The sequence below is a fragment of the Neoarius graeffei genome, chromosome 6 (genome assembly GCF_027579695.1).
Source record: "Neoarius graeffei isolate fNeoGra1 chromosome 6, fNeoGra1.pri, whole genome shotgun sequence".
In the NCBI taxonomy this organism is placed as follows: domain Eukaryota; kingdom Metazoa; phylum Chordata; class Actinopteri; order Siluriformes; family Ariidae; genus Neoarius; species Neoarius graeffei.
The window spans coordinates 106,549,871-106,573,420 of record NC_083574.1 but is presented as its reverse complement, the minus strand read 5'-3'; the positions used below and the strand labels follow the sequence as shown (position 1 = coordinate 106,573,420).

The following is a 23,550-nucleotide window of genomic DNA, read 5'->3' as shown; positions in this document are numbered from 1 at the left end:
GAGGCACCAGAGGCAGCGCCAGGACAGAAGGCAGAAACAGGGTAAGGGGGCAGCTTGCAGGCTAGGCTACAAGCTAACCCATACCGACCACCACTTTTCAGTCTCTTTCTGGCCAACTGCCAGTCACTCGTCAACAAGATCAATGAAATAAGGCTGAGGATTTCATCAAACAACCTGGGTAACTGTGTGACAGTAATCACGGAGACGTGGCTGGATAGCACTATTCCTGATGAAGCTATTGGACTAGCAGGCTACACTGTGCATCGAGCCAACAGGACTGCAGACTCCGGTAAGACCAGAGGAGGGGGAGTGTGTATTTATGTAAACAATTACTGGTGTACAGCCACAGACATCATTGGGAAGCACTGCTCCCTGGATGTGGAATACTTAGTAGTGAAATGCAGGCCATTTTACCTGTCAAGGGAGGTTACTGCTATCTTCATTACAGCTGTTTACATCCCACCACAAGTGAACACTAAGCTATCTCTCGAAGAGCTGCACAGCTCTATTTGCAATCAGCTAGATGGGCACCCAGAGGGAGCGGTGATAGTGGTTGGGGATTAGAACCACACAGAACTCAAGACAGTATTACCAAAACTCCACAAAAACATATGCTTTCTAACCAGAGATAAAAACATCCTGAACCAAGTGTATACAAATATCCAGACGGCATATAAAGCTGTACCATCTCCATACCTGGGATTATCAGACCATATCTTTCTGACATTAATGCCATCTTATAAACCAGTTGTCTGCAGAGCCAAACCAGCTGTGAAGACAGTACAGGTATGGAGTGAGGAGGGCTGTTACATCACTACAGGATTGTTTTGAGAATACAGTGTGGGAGCTATTTTTGCAGGGGGCTGATTTGGAGGAGTATACTTCTAGCATCCTGGACTATATTAATTTCTGCACTGAAACAGTACTGAGCACCAAAACCATCAAGGTGTTCCCTAATCAGAAAGCCTGGTTTGATTGTAATGTGACATCGCTACTCAGGAAGAGAGATACTGCCTTCAGGTCAGGAGACATGCTGGCTTATAGAACTGCCCAGAGAGACCTTAAAAAGAGCATTAGAGAGGCCAAAGGCAGGTATAGACAGTGCATAGAAGGTCACTTTGGGAACAAACACCCCCGGAGCACGTGGAGAGGTATCAAAACTCTAACCGATTACAAATGTAACATCATACTGGTCAGCCAGGACAGGGACCTTCCAGACACCCTGAACCGCTTTTTCACCTGCTTTGACAAGCAGTACAACAAGGCAACAGCAGACAGAACTCAGTCTGGGGAGCAGCAGACACTCACTCTTCAGCACCACCAGGTGAGGTCTACCCTGTGAAGGATCGACACCAACAAAGCGTCTGGCCCAGATGGGGTGTCGGATCACATACTGAGGTCCTGTGCCGACCAGCTAGCTGGAGTTTTTACAAATATTTTTAACCTCTCCCTACAACAAGCCATAGTTCCCACCTGCCTTAAGTCCACCACCATTGTCCCTATCCCCCCAAAAATCTGCTGTTACCTGCCTCAATGACTATCGCCCAGTTGCCCTCACCCCAGTAATCATGAAGTGTTTTAAGCGGATGATACTGTCATACACCAGAGACAGCATCCCTGCAGACCTAGACAGCCACCAGTTTGCCTGTAAGGCAAACAGATCTACTGAGGATGCTTTCTCCATTGCACTCCATGCAGTCCTGTCCCACCTGGAATACCCAAACACGTATGTCAGGATGCTCTTCATGGATTTCAGTTCTGCTTTTAACACCATAATCCCTCATAAACTGGTGCACAAACTCACTATCTTCGGCCTCCCCACCTCACTCTGTTCATGGATTGTGGACTTTCTCACAAACAGACCACAGAATGTCAGAGTAGGGAACCTGACATCAGCAATTATAACCATGAACACAGGAGCGCCCCAGGGATGTGTACTCAGCCCTGCCCTCTACACCCTCTTCACCCATGACTGTGTCCCCATTCACTCATCCAACACCATAATAAAGTTTGCTGATGGCACCACTGTGGTGGGACTCATCAGGGACAACAATGAGACCCACTACAGGCAGGAAGTCCAACATCTGGCAGAGTGGTGTGTGGATAACAACCTGGTCCTAAACACCACCAAAACAAAGGAGATCATAGTGGACTTTAGGAGGTCCAGGAGGACCAAACAGACCCTACTTTCCTTCAATGGGGAAGAGGTGGAGAGTGTGGACTCTAAAATTTCTAGGGACTTACATCACCAGGGACCTAACATGGGCGCTTAATACCTCTGACCTGGTGAAGAGGGCCCAGCAGAGGCTCTTCTTCTTGCGAAAACTCAAACAAGCCGGCTTACCTGCTTACAAACTTCTACAGGAGTACAATAGAGAGCATCCTCTGCCAGAACTGTAATGTGTGGTATGCAGGTTACACTGCAGAGAACAGGAGGGACTTGGCCCGGGTGGTTAGGTCAGCTCAAAAGATCATGGGGCTAAGCTCCTGGACCTGGACTCTGTGTGTGCTGATTGCCTGAGGAGGAAGGCAAGGTCGATAAGCACAAACAAAACCCACCCAGGACACACCCTGTTCATCACTCTACCATCAGGAAAGCAGTACCGCACATTACAGACTTGAACCACAAGATTGAGGAACAGCTTCTTCCCAAGAGCTGTAACCTCCATCATCCCCCAACCCCCCACCCCCTCTGGAAACTGCTGTGGCCTCCACTTAGGCCTCCACTTAGAACAAGAGTTGTAGCTCTCATCACTTCCCCGCTTCCTCCCTCCCATCCTTCCACCCATATAGGACTGGGGAGCAGCTTTTGAGCTGCAGCCTCTATTACCCACAACCCCTGCCCCGAACCACTGCCCCTCCCACACACACGAGAGCATGGACTTGATATGGACTCATGCATAGGTGGTAGTGGTGTGTGTGTGTGTGTCAGTGTGTATGTGTGCATGGGTGAATGAGAGTGAGATGTGTCACTTTCGTTATTACACTTTATTAGCACCAATGCATTTTACAGCCTAATGCTGCAGCCTCTACTTAGGCCTCCACTTAGAACTACATGCACTTTACATGATCCTGCCTATATGTATTTACCTTTTCTTATTATTTATAATTGCAACTATTTTTATCACCGGTCTTTGTCTTATCACTTGTGTGTGTGTTGTTGTTTTTTTTGTGTTATATTGATTTCCCTTTTTTTTATCCCTTTTAATTGCTGCTAGGAGAGTGCCAAACTGAATTTCGTTGTGAATCACAATGACAATAAAAATCCTTGATCCTTGATCTCTTGGCAGAATAAAGAAATTCTCCAATGGTCACCCACCTGCTTTCAGAGTTGTCTCTCTCGTCCCCAGGTCAAGGTATCCTCCACCTCAGTGGAGGGTCCACAACCAGACTCCATGAACAATGTTCCTGACTGTTATCGGGACCTTTCAGAGGTTTTTAGTAAGGGGAAAGCCTGCGGGCTACCACCACACTGGCTATATGACTGTGCGATTGACCTATTGCCAGGTATGTCACCACCATGTGGTCATATTTATCCCCTATCCCAAAAGGCACATGCTGTCATGGAGGAGTATATTCAGGAGGCCCTCAAGCAAGGATATATCTGCCCTTCCAAGTATCCCACATCTGCTGGTTTCTTTTTTGTGGAGAAATGAGGAAGGGGACTAAGATCTTGCATCAATGACAGAGATCTAAACCAGGTCACTGTTAAATACCCTTATCCTCTTCCCCTTGTTCCAGCAGCCCTGGAGCAACTTAGATCTGCTAGGATATTTTCTAAACTTGACCTACGCAGGGCATACAACCTGATCAGGATAAAAAAGGGCAATGAATGGAAGATGGCCTTCAGCACTACCACCAGCCATTTTGAATACCAGGTAATGCCTTATGGCCTTTCTTTGGCACACAGAGTGTTCCAGTGCCTAATTAATGATGTGCTATGGGGCATGCTAGGTAGATATGCCATCACTTACATTGATGATATCCTGATTTACTCCCCAGATGAAAGAAGTCACCAGAAACACGTCAGAGCCATTCTCAAACATTTACTGGAGAATCATCTCGGCATTAAGGCAGAGAAATGTGAGTTCCATCAAAGCCAAATCTCCTTCCTTGGCTATATCATCAGTACAGAAGGGGTAAGCATGGACTCATCTAAAGTGTCTGCTGTCACTTCCTGGCCAACACCCAAATCCATAAGGGACCTTCAGTGTTTCTTTGGCTTTGTGAACCTCTATCGCTGGTTCATTCGGGGTTTTCGCACTATTGGGCTCCCTTAACAGTGTTGCTGAAGAAGGGACCCAAACACCTCCAGTGGAACACAGAGGCAGTAGAAGCTTTCAGTCTGCTCAAGCTAGCCTTGACTTCAGCCCCTATACACCAGCGTCTGGACCCAACTAAGCCTTTCATCATAGAAGTTGATGCATCTGATACAGGAGTGGGGGCAATCCTTTTTCAACATTTTGGGGAGAAACAGAAGCTACACCCAGTAGCTTTCTTTTCAAAGAAACTATCTTCAGCAGAGAGGAATTATTACATGGGTAACAGAGAGCTGCTTGCCATTAAACTGGCCCTCGAGGAGTGTCAACATTGATTAGAGGGAGCTACTCACACCTTCATATCCTCACAGATCACAAAAACCTCGACTATCTCAGGAAAGCCAAAAGGTTAAATCCACGCCAGGCCAGGTAAGTACTTAAGTAAGTAAGGTGGGCACTATTTCACCCTATTCTACTTCACAATTTCATTCTGTCCAGGTTCCAAGGATACTAAAGCAGATGCCATATCCTGGGCCTTCGGTCCATCTCACCAAGATTCAGTTTCCCATCCTCCCACCACAGTGTTTTGTATGATCTATCACCTGGGAGCTAGACAAGGAAATAAGGAAGTCACAACTACAAACCAGCCCCATTCATCTCCCATCTGGTCTTCTCTACATACCTAAGCATCTTCGCAGCAGACTCATCACCTGGGCCCTCGCATCTCCTGCCACAGGGCACCCTGGCAGTCAATGCACTCACCAAATGTTAAAAAAAAACAAGTACTGGTGAGAGAACATGTTCACGGAAATCAACCAGTTCATCACTTCATGTTCTGAATGTGCCCAAGCGAAGGTTCCTAGAACACCCCCCCCCACACACACACACACACACACGCACACCGCCGGCAAAATGTGCCCTCTCCCAATTCCTCAGAGAACCTGGTCACACATAGCCATTGACCTTATCACAGATCTCCCTCCCTCACAAGGCAACACCACAATAATGGTAACTATCGACCAATTTTTGAAAGCACTTAAACTCATCCTGTTACCTGGCATCCCCACAGCTTCTCAAACCTCAGAGCTACTGTGTCAACAAATCTTCAGGTACTATGGCATTCCCGAGGATATACTCAATGACCAGGCCTCTCAATTCATTTCACGTCTTTGGACAAGCTTCATGGAAAGGTTGGGGGTATCTGTGAGTCTCACATCAGGCTACCACCCCCAGTCTAATGGCCAAGTAGAGAGAGCCAACCAGGAAATCAGCTGTTTCCTGAGAATCTACTGCATGCATAACCAGGAGGACTGGGCACGCTTCCTTCCTTGGGCCAAGTATGCGCAGAACTTGCTCAAACACTCTGCAACCCAGTTAACACCGTTTCAGTGCATACTTGGCTACCAACTGCCCTTGTTTCCCTGGGATGACACACTTAGCCAGGTACAAGCTATAGATGACTGATTTGCATGCAGTCAAACAATCTGGGAGGAGGTCTATCAGCATCTAGAATCAGTCAACACCAAGTATAAACAATATGCGGATAAACATAGCGGAGATGCTCCAAACTTTTCTCCGAGCAACAGAGTATGGGTGGCCACAAAGAACTTGAGAGAACCCAACACCTGTAGAAAACTCCAACCACGTTACATTGGGCCATTCAAGGTATTGCACTGTATAAATGAGGTATCATACCATCTTGAACTTCCCACTCACAGCCGAATATCCCTTACTTTCCACATATCCCACCTGAAACCTGCCATCCCAGGTCCCTTCACCAGCAACACACCAGTCCAGGAGCACCCTACACTCAATCTACAGGGTGAGCCCATCTACTAGGTAAATAAGATCCTTGACTCAAGACGAAGAAGAGGCCAAATCGAGTACCTGGTAGATTGGGAAGGATATGGACCTGAGGAACAAAGCTGGGTCACGGCTAAGGACATTCTTGACCCGCTTCAAAAACAAGAATTTCATGCCCAGTATCCCAACAAACCAGCACCAAGAGGTAGGGGTCGTCCCAGAAAGAATGTAACTCCTGGAGGTAGCTCCTCGGGGGGGGTTCTGTCAGTAAACCTGTTGAAAATGAACAAACTACAACCATGGACAACTTGAACTACAGTTCCCAAGAACCACAGCACCCTCTGTCTCCAGCCTATTGAACTCAACGGTCACTTGTTTCCCTAATCACCTGTCCCTCTATTTAAAGCAGATACACAGAACCTTTATTTTTAAATAAATTTCTGAGTGGATAGTATTTCCATCCTTGACTCTTGCATGCTGCATAAATGGGAATAAAAAAAATATATTTTTGAGAGTTAAAATCGACTGCAAAGTTGTGATTGGAGCTGCCCCACTGAGCCAGCCAACCCTGAGTGCATGATATCACTGTGGTAACCAGTTTTAAGGCCGAGGCCTTTTACAACTATAGATCAAAGTCATATAAATAAAAATTTATGGTGAAAGTAAGTGTGGCAGCGGGGGCGTGGTCAAGCGCCGGTCTGTGACAGGAGGGCGGAGTCAGGGAAGGTAAGTGGCAGAATCACGTCACCTGAGAGCAATTAACCTGTTTGTGTGTCTTCCCAGTGACTGCGCCCTATATCAGGAGGGAGAGCGAGAGCAGAGGGGCGCAACCCTGAACCAGACGCCAGTTGTGTGTGTGTCTCTGTAAAAAGTATTGCTAGACTGAAAAGTGTGGCAATAAAGCCAGTTGATAAAACCTGATCTCTGTCCTGCCGTCCTCTGTGCTCCACCCACACGTAGGGTCGTTACAGTGGTGCCGAAACCCGGGACAGTGGAGCACCAAACCCGCAGCCCCATGGAATCCTCCCCGTTCGCCGATCTGATCCACGCCCTCGCCACGGCTCAGCAAAGCCAGCACCAGGCACTCGTCACGCTCCGAAAGGAGCAGGAGCAGCGCTTCAAAGCCCTGGTGCTGGCCCAGCAGGAAGATCGCGAGGCGTTCCGGCATCTCCTCGCGTCGGCGGGGTCCACCAGCGCTCCGGCCGCGGGCCCGTCTCCCCTCATTGTCACCAAGATGGGCCCGCAGGACGACCCCGAGGCTTTCATCACGTTGTTTGAACAGGTCGCCGAAGCCTCGGGGTGGCCGATGGAGCAGCGCGCGGCGCGCCTCCTCCCCCTGCTCACGGGAGAGGCACAGCTGGCCGCGCTACAGCTCCCCGCCGACCGCCGGCTGGCCTACGCGGACCTTCGCCGGGCCGTCCTCCAGCGCGTGGGGCGCACACCGGAGCAACAGCGCCAGCGCTTCCGCGCGCTGCGACTGGAGGAAGTCGGCCGGCCGTTCGCGTTCGGCCAGCAGCTCCGGGACGCCTGCTGGCGGTGGCTGAGGGCCAACGATCGCGACGCCGAGGGAATCGTCGACCAGGTGGTACTGGAACAGTTCATCGCCCGCTTACCAGCCGGAACCGCGGAGTGGGTCCAGTGCCACCGCCCGGCGTCGCTGGATCAGGCAGTCGAGCTGGCGGAGGATCATCTGGCGGCTGTCCCGGCGGCAGGACAGCAGATGGCATCTTCTCTTCTCTCCTCTTCTCTCTCTCTCTCTCCCCCTCCTCCTGTGTCCTGTCCTCGCCCCATTCCCCCTCCGCGGAGGTGGGGGCCGGCACCCCCCCAGCCGGCCCGCCGCACCCGCGGTGCCCTCCCGTTTCTCCCTTCTGTGTCTGTCTCTCCCCCACCTCAGGTGAGTGAGCCCCAGATCACCGGTGCAGAGGGAAAGCCCGGGCCGGTTTGCTGGCGCTGCGGGGAGCCGGGCCACCTTCAACAGCAGTGCACGGCAACGGAAGTGGGCGCGGTGGTTCGGATCCCCGACGCGCCAGAGGCCGCCCTCGATCGGGCCGGAGCGTATCGCATACCGGTGAGTATCCAAGGGGCTACATATCAGGCGTTGGTGGATTCTGGTTGTAATCAGACCTCAATTCGCCAAAGCCTGGTTCAAAACGAGGCATTGGGGGGAGCACAAGGGGTGAAGGTGTTATGTGTGCACGGGGATGTTCACAGCTACCCTTTGGTGTCGGTCCACATTATTTTCAGAGGGGAAAAATTCATAGTAAAGGCGGCGGTTAATCCTCGCCTTACCCACTCTCTAATTTTGGGGACTGATTGGCCGGGATTTCGGGGTTTAATGACACGCCTAGTCGAGAGTGGGTCCTGCCATTTGACAGGGGGAGGTCCCGGTGTCGCTTTGGCGGGAGCAGCTGTCACAGAGCCGTCTACGTCATCTCCGCGTCAGAGTGAGGAGCCGCCGGCTCCTCCTCTCTCTCTTGGGGAATCCCTCGCGGATTTCCCATTAGAGCAGTCGCGAGACGAGACTCTGCGGCATGCGTTTGACCAAGTGAGAGTAATCGATGGTCAAACGCTCCCGCCGAACGCCACCCCGTCCTTCCCCTACTTCGCGATTATGAAGGATAGATTATACCGAGTGACGCAGGACACTCAAACTAAAGAGCGAGTCACGCAGCTTTTAATTCCGAAGAGCCGCCGGGAATTGGTATTCCAGGCGGCTCACTTTAATCCCATGGCCGGACACTTGGGGCAGGATAAAACACTAGCCCGAATAATGGCCCGTTTCTATTGGCCGGGGATTCGCGGCGATGTCCGTAGGTGGTGTACGGCATGCCGCGAATGCCAGTTAGTAAACCCAGCGGCCATTCCAAAAGCGCCTTTGCGCCCTCTACCGTTAATCGAGACCCCGTTCGAGAGAATTGGGATGGATCTCGTCGGGCCATTAGATCGGTCAGCACGAGGGTACCGCTTTATATTAGTTCTGGTGGACTATGCAACGCGATACCCGGAAGCAGTGCCTCTGCGCAATATCTCAGCACGCAGTATTGCCGAGGCACTCTTCCGCGTCATCTCCCGAGTTGGAATCCCGAAAGAGATTCTGACTGATCAAGGCACTACGTTTATGTCACGAACACTGCGCGAACTGTATGGGTTATTGGGGATTAAGCCGATCCGCACCAGCGTGTATCACCCACAAACGGACAGTTTAGTGGAACGATTCAACCGCACCCTCAAAAATATTATTAAAAAATTCGTAAGTGAGGACGGACGTAACTGGGATAAGTGGCTCGAACCCTTGCTGTTCTCAGTGCGAGAGGTCCCCCAAGCCTCCACGGGGTTCTCCCCGTTTGAATTATTATATGGGCGTAAGCCGCGCGGCATCCTGGACGTGCTGCGGGAAAATTGGGAGGAGGGACCTTCACAAAGTAAGAACGAAATTCAGTACGTTATGGACCTGCGCGCAAAACTCCACACACTCACGCACCTAACTCAGGAGAATTTGCGGCAGGCCCAGGAACGGCAAGCCCGCCTGTACAACAAGGGTACGCGCCTTAGAGAGTTCACTCCGGGAGATAAGGTACTCGTACTGTTGCCCACGTCGAGCTCCAAATTGATCGCCAAGTGGCAAGGACCCTTTGAGGTCACACGGCGAGTCGGGGACGTCGACTATGAGGTGAGGCGAACGGACAGGGGTGGGGCGCTACAGATTTACCACCTCAACCTGCTTAAACTCTGGAACGAGGAGGTCCCCGTGGCGTTGGTGTCGGTAGTTCCAGAGAAGGCGGAGCTGGGGCCGGAGGTTCAAAAAGGGACATTGGCATCGCGTACCTCTCCGGTCCCCTGTGGAGACCACCTCTCCCCGCCCCAACTCACGGAGGTCGCCCAGTTGCAGACCGAGTTTTCGGATGTGTTCTCGCCCCTGCCCGGTCGCACTAACCTCATAGAGCACCACATAGAGACGCCCCCGGGGGTGGTAGTGCGTAGCCGCCCTTACAGGCTACCCGAACACAAAAAAAAGGTGGTTCGGGAAGAACTTCAGACCATGCTCGAAATGGGCATCGTCGAGGAGTCCTACAGTGACTGGAGCAGCCCGGTGGTCTTGGTACCCAAGGCCGACGGGTCGGTCCGGTTCTGTGTGGACTATAGGAAAGTCAACGCGGTGTCTAAATTCGACGCGTACCCAATGCCTCGTATTGATGAGTTGCTCGATCGACTCGGCACTGCTCGCTTTTATTCGACACTGGATTTGACGAAGGGATATTGGCAGATCCCCTTGACTCCACTATCCCGAGAAAAAACGGCCTTTTCCACACCGTTTGGTTTACACCAATTCGTCACCCTTCCGTTTGGGCTGTTTGGGGCGCCCGCGACGTTTCAGCGGCTGATGGACAGAGTCCTCCGCCCTCATGCCACGTATGCAGCAGCATATTTAGATGACATAATCATCTATAGTAATGACTGGCAGCGGCACCTCGAACATCTGAGGGCTGTCCTTAGGTCACTGAGGCGAGCGGGGCTCACAGCCAACCCAAAGAAGTGTGCGATTGGGCGGGTGGAAGTACGGTATCTGGGCTTCCACTTGGGCAACGGGCAGGTGCGTCCCCAAATTAATAAGACGGCAGCAATTGCGGCCTGCCCGAGGCCCAAGACCAAAAAGGGGGTGAGACAGTTCCTGGGGCTGGCTGGCTATTATCGCAGGTTTATACCTAATTATTCGGACGTCACCAGCCCGCTGACTGATCTCACTAAAAAGGGGGCACCAGATCCGGTCCAGTGGACGGAGCAGTGCCAGCGGGCTTTCTCAGAGGTAAAGGCTGCACTGTGTGGGGGGCCACTTCTACACTCCCCTGACTTTTCTCTCCCTTTTATGTTGCAGACCGATGCGTCGGACAGAGGGCTGGGGGCGGTTTTGTCCCAGGAGGTGGAGGGGGAGGACCGCCCTGTCCTGTATATCAGCAGGAAGCTGTCGGTGCGTGAGGGGCGCTACAGCACCATAGAGAAAGAGTGTCTGGCCATCAAGTGGGCGGTTCTCGCCCTCCGGTACTACCTGCTGGGGCGCCCTTTCACCCTCTGTTCGGACCACGCGCCCCTCCAGTGGCTCCACCGCATGAAGGATGCCAACGCGTGGATCACCCGTTGGTATCTGGCGCTCCAACCCTTTAATTTCAAGGTGGTCCACAGGCCGGGGGCGCAGATGGTCGTGGCGGACTTCCTCTCCCGTCAAGGGGGGGGGGGAGTCGGCTGCAGGCCGGACGGCCGCCCGGCCTGAGTCGGGCGGTGGGGGTATGTGGCAGCGGGGGCGTGGTCAAGCGCCGGTCTGTGACAGGAGGGCGGAGTCAGGGAAGGTAAGTGGCAGAATCACGTCACCTGAGAGCAATTAACCTGTTTGTGTGTCTTCCCAGGGACTGCGCCCTATATCAGGAGGGAGAGCGAGAGCAGAGGGGGCAACCCTGAACCAGACGCCAGTTGTGTGTGTGTCTCTGTAAAAAGTATTGCTAGTCTGAAAAGTGTGGCAATAAAGCCAGTTGATAAAACCTGATCTCTGTCCTGCCGTCCTCTGTGCTCCACCCACACGTAGGGTCGTTACAGTAAGAAATACCGTTACCGACTCGCTCAACTAAGACTGATTTGACTTCATTGATTGTGGGTTGACTCTCATTAAAACAGGATAGAAGAAGAAGAAGAAGAAGAAACCTTTATTTGTCACATGCACACTTCAAGCACAGTGAAATTCATCCTCTGCATTTAACCCATCTGAAGCAGTGAACACATGTGCACACACACTCAGAGCAGTGGGCAGCCACACCAGAGCACCCGGGGAGCAGTCAGGGGTTCGGTACCTTGCTGAAGGGCACCTCAGCCCAAGGCCGCCCCACGTCAACCTAACTGCATGTCTTTGGATTGTGGGGGAAACCGGAGCACCCGGAGGAAACCCACACAGACACGGGGAGAACATGCAAACTCAACACAGAAAGGCCCTCGCCGGCCGCTGGGTTCGAACTCGGAACTTTCTTGCTGTGAGGCGTAGGTGTTATAAGTCAAGTCAAGCCAACTTTATTGTCAAATATGCTATACATGCTCGACATACAGTACAGATGAAATATCAGTTCTCTCTGACCCACGGTGCAAACAGGCAATGCAATAAATAAAAATAGAATAATTGAAAAAAAAAAAACAATATAAACAGTATAAACACTCTAGATAGGAACTAGACAGACTAAGCACTCAAACAATATAAATAGTATAAATAAACAGTATAAACACTAGATAAGAACAAGACATAGACTAAACACTCAGACAATATAAACAGTGTAAACATTAGATAAGAACTACACACAGACTAAACACTCAAACAGACAAGATAAACAGTATAAACACTCTAAATATGAACTAGACGTAGACTAAACACTCATATATACCCCCCCCCACACACACACACAAATTGGTTCAAATAACCAAACAGTCAAGGGCACTTGAGGTAAAGCAGGCAAACATGAAATAAGCAGTATAAACAAACTAGCAGCTGTTAAGGTGATTTAGTGTGGAATAGTGCAAATGAGCGAAGTGAGATGTGCGGTCCCTGAGTTCAGTGCGTTAATGAACAATGAGGTGTGTGTGTGTGTGTGTGTTGGCGGGGGGAAACTGTGAGGATGACATGTCAGATGCTGAAGGGGGGGCAGGGGGGTGTACAAGCAGAATCTGTGGCAGGGGGCAGAGGGGGGAGGAGGGGCAGAACAGGGAGGGAGTTGAGCCTCCTGACCACCTGGTGAAAGAAACTGTTCTTGAGCCTGCTGGTTTTGGCCTGGAGACTCCGCAGTCTCCTCCCCGACAGCAGCAGGCTGAAGAGGCTGTGAGATGGGTGGGTGGGGTCACCTGCAATCCTGATGGCTTTGTGGGTGAGGTGGGAGTTATAAATATCCATTAGAGAAGGGAGAGACACACCAATGATCCTCTCAGCTGCTCTCACGATGCGCTGCAGAGTCTTGCAGCAGGACACGGTGCAGGCGCCGTACCACACGGTGATGCAGCTGGTCAGGATGTTCTCGATGGTGCCTCTGTAGAAAGTGTGCATGATGGGGGCCAGGGCTCTTGCTCTCCTCAGTTTGCAGAGGAAGTAGAGATGCTGTTGGGCTTTTTTGGCCAGTGATGCGGTGTTGTTGCTCCAGGACAGGTCTTCAGAGATGTGCACACCCAGAAACTTGGTGCTGCTCACCCTCTCCACTGCAGCACCGTCGATAGATAGTGGAGCATGCTGGATGTGCTCTCTCCTGAAGTCCACAATAATCTCCTTCGTCTTCTCCACGTTCAGACGGAGATTGTTGTCCTTGCAGCACATGGCCAAGCGGCTCACCTCACTCCTGTAGATTGTCTCATCACCATTGTTGATGAGACCCACCACAGTTGTGTCATCCGCAAACTTAATGAAGAGGTTGGAGCTGGATGTTGGTGTGCAGTCATGGGTCAGCAGAGTGAAGAGGAGGGGGCTTAGCACACATCCTTGGGGGGCCCCCGTGTTCAATGTGATGGTGCTGGAGGAGTTGCTGCCAACCCGTACGGTCTGTGGTCTCCCTGTCTGGAAGTCCAGCAGTCAGTTGCACAGGGAGGTGTTGAGTCCCAGCTGGTCCAGTTTGTGAATGCGCTGCTGAGGAATGATTGTGTTGAATGCTGAGCTAAAGTCTATGAACAGCATTCTGACATACGAGTCTTTTGTCTCCAGGTGGGTGAGGGCTGAGTGGAGGGCAGTGGAGATGGTGTCATCGGTCGAACGGTTGGACTGATATGCAAACTGGAAAGGATCCAGGGTGGGGGGGAGGGCAGACTTGATATGCCTCATGACTAGCCGTTCGAAGCACTTCATGAGGATGGGAGTGAGTGCGACAGGGCGATAGCCATTGAAGCAGGAGGGAGACGGCTTCTTCGGGACCGGGATGATGGTGGTGGTTTTGAGGCACGTGGGGACAACAGCCTGGCTCAACGAGATGTTGAAGATGTCTGTAAAGACATCTGTGAGCTCCTCGGCACAGTCTCTCAGGACACGACCAGGAATGTTATCAGGACCCAGGGCTTTTCGTGCATTTGTCGTCCTGAGAGCTCCCCTCACGCTGTCTGGGGACAGCGTCAACACCTGGTCACCGGGAGGTGGTGGGGTCTTCTTTGCCGTGGTGCTGTTGTCTGCCTCAAAGCGAGCGAAGAAGTCGTTCAACTGATTCAGCAGAGACGTGGAGTTGTCACGGGTCTGTGGCGAGGGCTTGTAGTCTGTGATGGTCTGAATCTCCCGCCACAGGTTCCTGGTGTCTCTGCTGTCATTGAAATGGTCAGCAATGTGCCTGGAATACTGTCTCTTGGCCACCCTGATGCCTCGTGACAGATTGGCCCTAGCTGTCCTCAGGCCCACCTCGTCCCCAGCTCTGAAGGCAGCGTTCCGAGCCCACAGGAGCCTATGGACTTCCCCTGTCAGCCATGGCTTCTGATTGGCCCGAATGGAGATGGTTCTGGTGACCGTAACGTCATCCATGCACTTCCCCATGTAGGCAGTGATGGTCTCCGTGTACTCCTGGAGATCTGTGGTGTTGTTGTAGGTGGCTGCCTGTCTGAACATGCTCCAGTCAGTGGTGGAAAAACAGTCGTGGAGTGCCTCTGAGGACCCCTCTGGCCACACACGTACTGCTTTGTAGCTGGTTTGGTGACTTTAACCAGCGGCCTGTATGCTGGCATTAGCATAACAGTGGAGTGATCTGAGGCCCCAAGGTGGGGGAGGAGTAGGGCTTTGTAGGCGTCTTTATGCATGGTGTAAACATTGTCCAGAGTATTGTTTCCACGTGTGGGAAAGTTGATATGACCATACAGTTTTGGAAACACGCTCTTGGGGTTTGCATGGTTGAAATCCCCAGCCAGGATGAGGAAAGCATCTGGGTGGGCTGTCTGCTGCTCACTGATGTGCTGATAGAGTTCATTCAGTGCTTCACTCCTGTTGCTATTGGAGCCGGGAGGGATGTCTAATGCTACCAGCAATATGACTGTAAATTCCCTCGGCAGGTAGAATGGCCGGCACTTAATAATCATAAACTCCACCAGAGGTGAGCAGTGTTTGCAGACCACAACAGCATCACGGCACCAGGCATCACTGATGTAAACACAGAGTCCTCCGCTGCGAGTCTTCCCCCCCCTCGACTAGCGCTCTGTCTGACCGGTAGCATGTTAGCCGGGCTAGCTGAATGGCACAGTCTGGGACGCTGTCGTTAAGCCATGTTTCCACAAACACAAGGACACAACACTCACTCACAGACTTAAAAAATGAGTGGAGCAGGCGGGCATAATCCAGCTCGTTGTCCAGCGAGCGTACGTTGGCCAGAGTGATGGTAGGGATAGCCGGTTGGTGAGGGCTAGCCGCTAGCCTAGCCCGGATACCTCCACGCTTGCCTCTCTTCTGCTTCCGCATGTTCCGCCTGTGGCGCTTCCACTGTGGGCTGGATGCAGGAGTGGGGGTCGGTGGTTGAGCAGGCCTCCGGAGCAAACCGTAGTCGCATAGCACTTCCGCGTCTGCTGGATTTATATCCGTGAATATAGTTCTGCGGATGTCGAGCAGAAACTCATGGGAGTATGTGCGCCTTGAGACTGATGGACGCGACAAAGACAAACAGATACACACTGTTTTAAAACACAAAAAACACGAAAACACCGTTCTGTTGGGACAGAGAGGAGCCGCTGCATGTGTACACGCCGCCATCTTGGTACATCTTATAACTTATGCAACATACATGTACATGCATGCATTTTCACTGATAAAATGTTAAAGGCTAATTAAATAATCAGATGAACTGAGACAATCACATTCTGAAGCAAATTAAATAATCTTATACCGCTAACTTAAACACACAATACAAGTTACATGGATTAATCTAAATGCAGGTAAACAACGTGTTGTTTTTGTTGTTTTTTTTATCCAAATGAGAGTCGGAGCTTACCCGTCTGTGTTCTCACTTCTTGAAGGTCGATCTTGTGGCCGATTGTTTTGAAACAATCTGACTTTCAGTTGTTCGTTCAGTTCTCCATTCATTCACTTCTTCCACGTAAGGGCGAGATGGCAGCGATATCCAGTTTAGAAATAAGATGGCTGGTCCACTCATTCTCTATTTTGTCCATACGGAGTACTCCGCCATTACTGCTTGGCTCAGGCAATTACTAAAACCCGGGATGGAACGGGACATCACCAGTTTTAGCAACAACTGTGGGAAGATCACTGCCCAAGCGATATGTCACGTCCCGTTCCATCCCGGGTTTTAGCAACAACCCTCGGCTCACTCCGGGAGGACTAGTGCAATTGAACTTTGCTTTTTTTGAAAAAAATGCATAAAATAAATACTTTCCTTTTCTTTAATTGTTGATACTGCATCCTCTTTCAATCCGGGCTTATAGCCAACGCTCCTCAACAGATCAGAGGTCTCGTACGAGTCTTCAGTAAAATGTGCAGAGCAGAGGAGAGACCACTTCATAGCCGCCCAATGTGCCTGTGAACTTCTCGCAAAACGCATCCAAATCTTTGCAGTTTGAACATTCTTGAACCATGAATGCAACATAAATCCATCTTTTGTCATGTTTCTGGCGGGTGCAGCAACACATCTACGTAGCATGGTGATAAATTAGCTCAAAATGGAGGATCGGAGTTGCAGTCAGCTCTGTGGTTTAGTATAGCGGAAATGGCGATGAGACCGATAGACTTCCTGCTGTGACATTACCGACGTCAACGTCATTCACTCAGACCGCTACCTAAATAAATCACTTTAATCATAAAAATTACTATATTAGATTTATTGTTAGCACTTAAAACTATTCCTGTGTCATTCTTGAGGTCTCAAGGCATTGATAAACTAAAGTGCGTATATGCTTTAAGCTCCCCTCACACACACACCAGTGCAAAGTATCATTCTGCCATCTCAGTTCATACCAAGCCTTGTTTCTTTCTGACTGCCTCTCGTATTTCTGACCCTTTGCTATTTCTCTCATGTTTTTGCTCTTTGTCTTCCCTCTAATATGTTGTTCGCCGATCGCCCGACCCTCGCTAGTTTACCGTCTCCGATTCCAGCCTCTCATCTTGGCTTTGTTGACAGTTTGTATCCCACTCTCCTCTGCACATACATCCGTAAGTGCCTGCATTCTAACAGTGTGTGTGTGTGTGTGTGTGTGTGTGTGTGTGTGTGTGTGTGTGTGTGTGTGAGAGAGTTGTTGAAGTCCAAGCTGTACAGTCTGACCCGGAATGTGCAAAAACGGGTCACAGGATGAAGATGAAGAAGAGTCAGGACCTGACCATGAGATGTGCAAATCACAGTTCAGAGACAAAGTGTGTTAATGTCACAGAGTGTGAGGTTAGAGTTTAGAGTCAGTGGGGTCTTGGACCTTATTAATGAGGCAGCTGCAGTGAACCTATTGGACCGCAGCCTCCTACCAGAGGGGAGTAGTTCGAAAAGTTTGTGTCCAGGGTGAGAGGGGTGAAAGGCTTCAGCCACAATCCTTTCAGCTCTCCTCAGGGTTCTGGCCTGTTACGCGGTGCTGGTGTTGCTTGCGGTAATCATGTTTGTTTAATGATGTGTTGCTGGTCTTGTTAATGTCTCTCCAATCATATCTCATAGGTGGAGCGTTGGTGCATTGGCGTTGGGCTTACTGGGCGGTCCTCCAACTATAAAGACGCCCTAACTTCGTGATGGCTCTCTCTCGCTCTCTCTCTCTCTCTCTCACTTGCGCTTCCTCTTTGAGCAGACGCCGGCACACGCGCATCGTTTAATGTTTTGTTAGTTAGTTTTGATTTCTGTTGTAAATAGCTTTAGCTGATGGTGGTGGTGTTAGCTAGTTGAAGTTTTGGGTGGTTGTTCCTGCACGTTTTGTAGAACAGTCAGTCAGTGTAGGTTAGGCAGAGGACCGGAAGCTTTCACTGTTATTTTGTGCCTCGCGGCTGCGCGTGGGACACGGGAGCGAGGAAAGCTGGAACGAGGAGTCAGTTGTTGACTAGGTTTTGTTTTGGTTTTCTTATCTCCTCTGTCAACCGCCCTGTAATATTTTTCCATTTTGCTGTCAAAACCTTTTCTTGTAAAATATGAAAAATATCAAGTAAAAAGGGAAAAACGTTAATATATCACTTGTTGTCCGGCTGCTTTTATGTGTGATGTCCTATGGTAGTGGGAGGTCGTAACATAAAAATGGGGGCTCGTCCGGGAGTTGAACCACCAGATTCTAATTGGCTAATTGTTAACACCCTTTAGGCGTAAGCTGTTTTAATTAGTGGTGCGTTTTTTTTCTTGTGTGCCGGTTTCTGCTTTCGCATTCCCTTTGTGTGTTTATTTGGGTAATTGTTGCTACTCAATATTTTGTGACGCAATGTTCAGTTTGGAGGAGTTTGTTGCTTCTCCAACTTTAGATGTCTTGTCGTCTATCACACGGGATCATCTCGTGATGGTAGCGGGGCATTATAATATAGATGTTAGCGGTAGTCCATCTAAAGCCGAGCTGTTGAAACTCTTGACGGAGTTTTTAATCGCCCGCGGTGTTTTGGTAGATAGTGATGAGGTTTTGGGTGGTGACAAGCCCATCCTACCTGCCGAAACACCTGCTTCGCCTGCCACAACTTCTAAGGTTGCCCTTGAGCTCCGTCGCCTACAGATTCAGGAAAAAGAGTTAATGTGGGAACGCGAAAAGGCAAAATTGGAGGCAGATAGGCTTATAATACAAGAGAGAGCAGAGGGAGCACGAACTGAGAATGAAGGAACTTGAATTAAATCAAGCCCTTCGTGTAAAAGAGCTCGAGTTGAGTGCTCGGGAGTCTGGGGTGTTTGTTCCTTCTGATCAGTTCGATGTCACTCGTAACATAAGGCTCGTTCCTCCCTTTAATGAGGACGAGGTGGATAAATTTTTCGCTCATTTCGAACGTGTAGCAACGGTGATGAAGTGGCCACGTACAGTTTGGACTATTACTCTACAGAGTATATTTAAGGGCAAAGCTCAACAAGCATACTCCGCATTGTCGTTGGATGATGCGGCGGACTATGATAAGGTTAAAGAAGCGGTATTGCGCATCTACTCACTTGTGCCTGAGGCATACCGGCATAAATATCGCGACTATAAAAAGCCGGATGCTCTAACTTATGTTGAGTTTTCTCGCGAAAAGGAGATCTTGTTTGATCGATGGCTGGGGTCGCAGAATGTTAACACCTTTGAAGGTCTTTGTGATTTAATATTGCTTGAAGACTTCAAAAATTGCTTGCCCAAGAGCGTCGCTTCTTATTTAGGTGAACATAAAATTTAAAAACCTGCGGATGCTGCCGTTATGGCAGACGAATACATATTGGCCCATAAGGATGCGAGTGCTTTTGCCACTAGGCCCTTGTACGCTGCTACTCAGAAGAACAATGCGAAAGGCGCTGTAACCGTTGCTGCTCAGCCTGTTCGGAGCGCAGATGATGGAGCGTTGCGAGTGAAAAATCAGTTTTGTGCGCACTGTAAGAAGCGTGGTCACACAGTAGCAAATTGTTTCAAACTGAAGCGTGGTGTAATTAAATCTACCCCTTCTTACAGGGCTGACGCTAACTGTATATCTTCTCTCCCTTTGACGTCTCGGAAAGACGAGAGAAATCAGGCTTTCGCTCCGTTTATTACGGACGCCATTGTCACTTTGCCAGGTGTGCAAGGTACGGGTGTGCCTGTGAAGGTGCTCCGTGACACGGCTGCCTCGCAAAGTTTTGTCCTGGAGAGTGTTTTGAATTTCAATGACAAGTCTTATACCAGTGAAAATGTCCTTGTGCAAGGTTTTGAGATGGGCTTTATTAATACCCTTCATAGGGTTGTTCTCACATCTAATTTAGTTACCGGTGAGTTTAAACTGGGCGTGCGCCCTTTCCTCCCTGTTAAAGATGTGCACCTTTTGCTAGGTAATGATATTATGGGAGGAGTGGTTTTCCCTGGACCTGTCGTGACGAACACTGTTGAGGCTGAAAGCCCTGATAAGTTAAGTGTGGAATTTCCTGATGTTTTCCACGCAAATGTTGTTACGCGTGCAATGGCCAAGAAGGCCGAGCCTCATTAGCTGGTTAAAGTCGGTTAACCTATGAGTTTAAACAGGGATGCAAACGGCGGATACGCCTTTTTCACGGCTGAATCGTGCAGATCCGATTTTTTTTTTAGGGGGGGCGTTGGAGTGTCTGAATAATTTAATCAAAGTAAATTATGTATTAAAATTACTAAATGAACAAATGCCGTTACAGTCCATGAAACATAGGAAGTATTAGTATGAGAAGAAAACAGTAATTCAGACAAAAACATACATACATATTTACAACCCTGTCATTACCTGGAACTGAGTTTAGATTTCGAACATTCTTAAGATAAAACGTCCTGCATAGTCTCTTTATGATAAACGTCTTAATGCCACTTACCCGTGAGGTTATCAAGTAGACTTCCTTCTTCGGAACCTTCCAGAGGTATAGTTGGGATACCCATCCCGCAACAAAATATTTATAAGCTTCCAGGCTCTTGTAAGCTTTGAGGGCTTTGCCAGTGTAACACGATTAACAAGAAAATTGTAAATGTCGTGGTAGGCCAGATCGGGCGAATCGCCGGCACCGTAGCTCCGAATTTCCCTGAACAAGGATTGCGGCAAGTTGTACGGATCTGCAATCCCCAACCTGGAGCACTTTTCCACGTAACGCTGCCTCACGTCACCTTCAAGATGCTGAACAAACTTAGACAAGTAATCGCGCGATGTAGATGGGGTATTTTCCGAATTTTCTTGGAGATTACTGCCTGGATCCATTATGCTCACGCAAGGTAAACTATCCTGATGCCGTCCAATATGGCGGAGTGGGCAGAGTACACACGTGTGGGTCACGTGACTGCACATCCTCTATAGTGCCCAGGAGGAAGAAATACTCCACAGAGTTTACTGGGGAGTCAAAAAGGGTGATGGGGGAGGGTGTGGGCAGAGCTCCTCCTGAAGTCTCCAATCATCTCCACTGTCTTTAGAGTACTAAACTTCAAGTAGTTCTGCCTGTACCAGGACACCAGATGGTCAATCTCCCACCTGTATGCAAACTCATCCTCATCAGAGATGAGTTCAATGAGGGTGGTGTCGTCTAAGAACTTTAGGAGCTCAACAGACTGATGACTGGAGGTGCAGCTGTTGGTGTACAGGGTGAAGAGTAGAGGAGAGAGGACACAGCCTTGGAAGGGATCTGGTGCTGATAGTTCAGGAGTCAGAGATGTGTTTCCCCAGCTTCAAGTGCTGCTTTCTGTCAGACAAGAAGTCAGTGATCCACCTGAAGGTGGAGTTAGGCACATTCAGATGGGAGAGCTTGTCCTGCAGAAGAGTCAGGATGATAGTGTTGAAGGCGGAACTGAAATCCACAAACAGGATGCTAGAATAGGTTCCTGGAGAGTCCAGGTGCTGGAGGATAAAATGAAAATCCATGTTGGCAGCATCATCTGCAGATCTGTTGGCTCTGTAGGCAAACTGCATGGGGTCCAGGAGCAGGTCAATGACGGCTTTAAGGTGGTAAAGTACAAGGCGCTCGAAGGATTTCATCACCACAGAAGTCAGGGCGACGGGCTTGTAGTCATTTAATCATTCTCTGAGAACTTCGAGCTGTATCAGGAATCACACAAGGAACCTTAGAGGAACATGTCCGGTCAAGATCACAGTGGTCTCCATGGTTACCACAGCCCTGTAGATCCTGACCTTGGAATCTGGAAGAGCAACTTTCCAGACATTCCAGAAATGACATTATCAACCTCGGTCCTAAAAAACAAAGAGCAGAGACATGGCGGCACAAATCACATGTCGCTCAGGACGACTGCAGCCAGGCAGGAATTATTACATCATACCCTTATTAGAACAAACAACAACTACAACACACACACACACACACACACACACACACACACAAAGCTGGTTGGAAAACTGAAATTAAATGGATAATAAACTAACATGCACACATTCCAGACAGCAGGATCAGAGCTGCATGTGTATGTGTGTTTATACAGCAGTCTATAAAAGAAAGCCTCATTAAGGTCACAGTGTGAATGCACCACTCACTCCAGCCTTTACACCTCACATTCCTCTGCTAACACACACACACACACACACACACACACACCTGTACTTAAACATTTTTAAACAATAGCCAATTCAGTGTCATTTAAAATAATAAATATGCTAAATATAGAATCACTTCAGATGTTTAAGCTCCGCCTTCAAACTTCAGGCCATGCCCCTTACATGAGTGCAGTGCTGATGAAGAAATGTCCATGTATCTAGATATCCGTGTGTCATGCAGAGTCAGAAAACACATCAGCAGTTCTATCTGATTGACTGATTTAAATAAACTGGTCCTTTTAACCCCACATTACTGATGTGTAACTATTGAAAACAGCAGCAGTAATGTAGAGTATGGAGTCACACTGCCCTCTGGCGGTGAAGATGAGACTCACACGTTAATATTAAAATCTTCTTCCTCCTGTTTCTCACACTGCTCTTCTCGCTCACACCTTTATTATTTCTTATTAAACACTTCCTCAAGTCTTCCATTTCTCCTCATTTTCCAATAGACATTTAAACCACGAACAGTTTTTACTTCATACAAATCAGATTCTGTTAGAGTTTTTCAAAAACATCTTCAATTGTTGGTTATTTAAACTTTATTAACTTTATAAAGTTCATTTTAACTTTACTGATCCTGAACTGTGTGAAGACAATCCAAATAACAATGAGTAGATTTGTGTTGATAGATAGACAAGACAGACAGACAGATAGATAATGTGAAAAATATAAACCTTATCATTTTTGTCACATGATCATGGTCTAATTTGCTTATTTATACACTGTCTACGTTTGTATTTAAATTTATGAAGCAGAAATGTAAAATGTTGCTTTTTTATAGTACAACCTGAACATTAATGATGAATTTTATTGCGCTGACTCAAATCGGCCACCAGGGGGCGGTCACATGCTCATTCTGTTAGTCACGTGCTCACACTCTCTCCCCGGAAGAGAAACTCCGCTCGGCTCACTGAGCTCTACGGAATCTGGGATTGGACAGTGGCATGGTGAAGGGCACGCGCTGATTGGTTTTCCTGCCGTGAACGTGAACTTCTAACCAATCAGAGTGCAGGAGGGCGGGGCTCGCCGCAGTGCCGCCGGAGCTCATGCTGTGTTTCCGCCCGCTGGCTGAGGCAGAATAAAATAAAATAAAATAAAATAAACCAGACCGCGAGCCGGTGATGTGCTTGTGTTTAATAAACGGAGTTTTCTGACGGTAAGAGATTTTACGACAGTGTTTATGACACAGCTGGTTAAATGCTAATGCTAATGCCTGGTTTTTACATGAAGCTGATTTTCATTCATGAGTTTAAATTATAAAAAAAAATCTACAAAATAATTTTTAATCTGAAAATGTTAATGATTATTATAGTTTATTGTGGAAGTGTGTGTTTCCTGAACATTTATAAATAT

At 49.1% G+C, this 23,550-nt stretch overlaps 2 protein-coding genes across 2 annotated transcripts in view; one reads left to right on the top strand and one right to left on the bottom strand.

Annotated features, from left to right (window-relative positions):
• The window catches only part of fgf7 (fibroblast growth factor 7), a 108,869-nt gene extending 88,183 nt beyond the window's left edge, over positions 1-20,686 (bottom strand). The window contains exon 1 of the mRNA XM_060923083.1: positions 20,480-20,686. The gene's annotated coding sequence lies outside the window, so the exon portion shown is untranslated. The remainder of the gene's footprint in view (positions 1-20,479) is intronic.
• Positions 20,687-23,214: 2,528 nt separating this feature from the next.
• Positions 23,215-23,550, top strand: part of afg2b (AFG2 AAA ATPase homolog B) — a 29,104-nt gene continuing 28,768 nt past the window's right edge. Inside the window, exon 1 of the mRNA XM_060924302.1 lies at positions 23,215-23,353. The gene's annotated coding sequence lies outside the window, so the exon portion shown is untranslated. The remainder of the gene's footprint in view (positions 23,354-23,550) is intronic.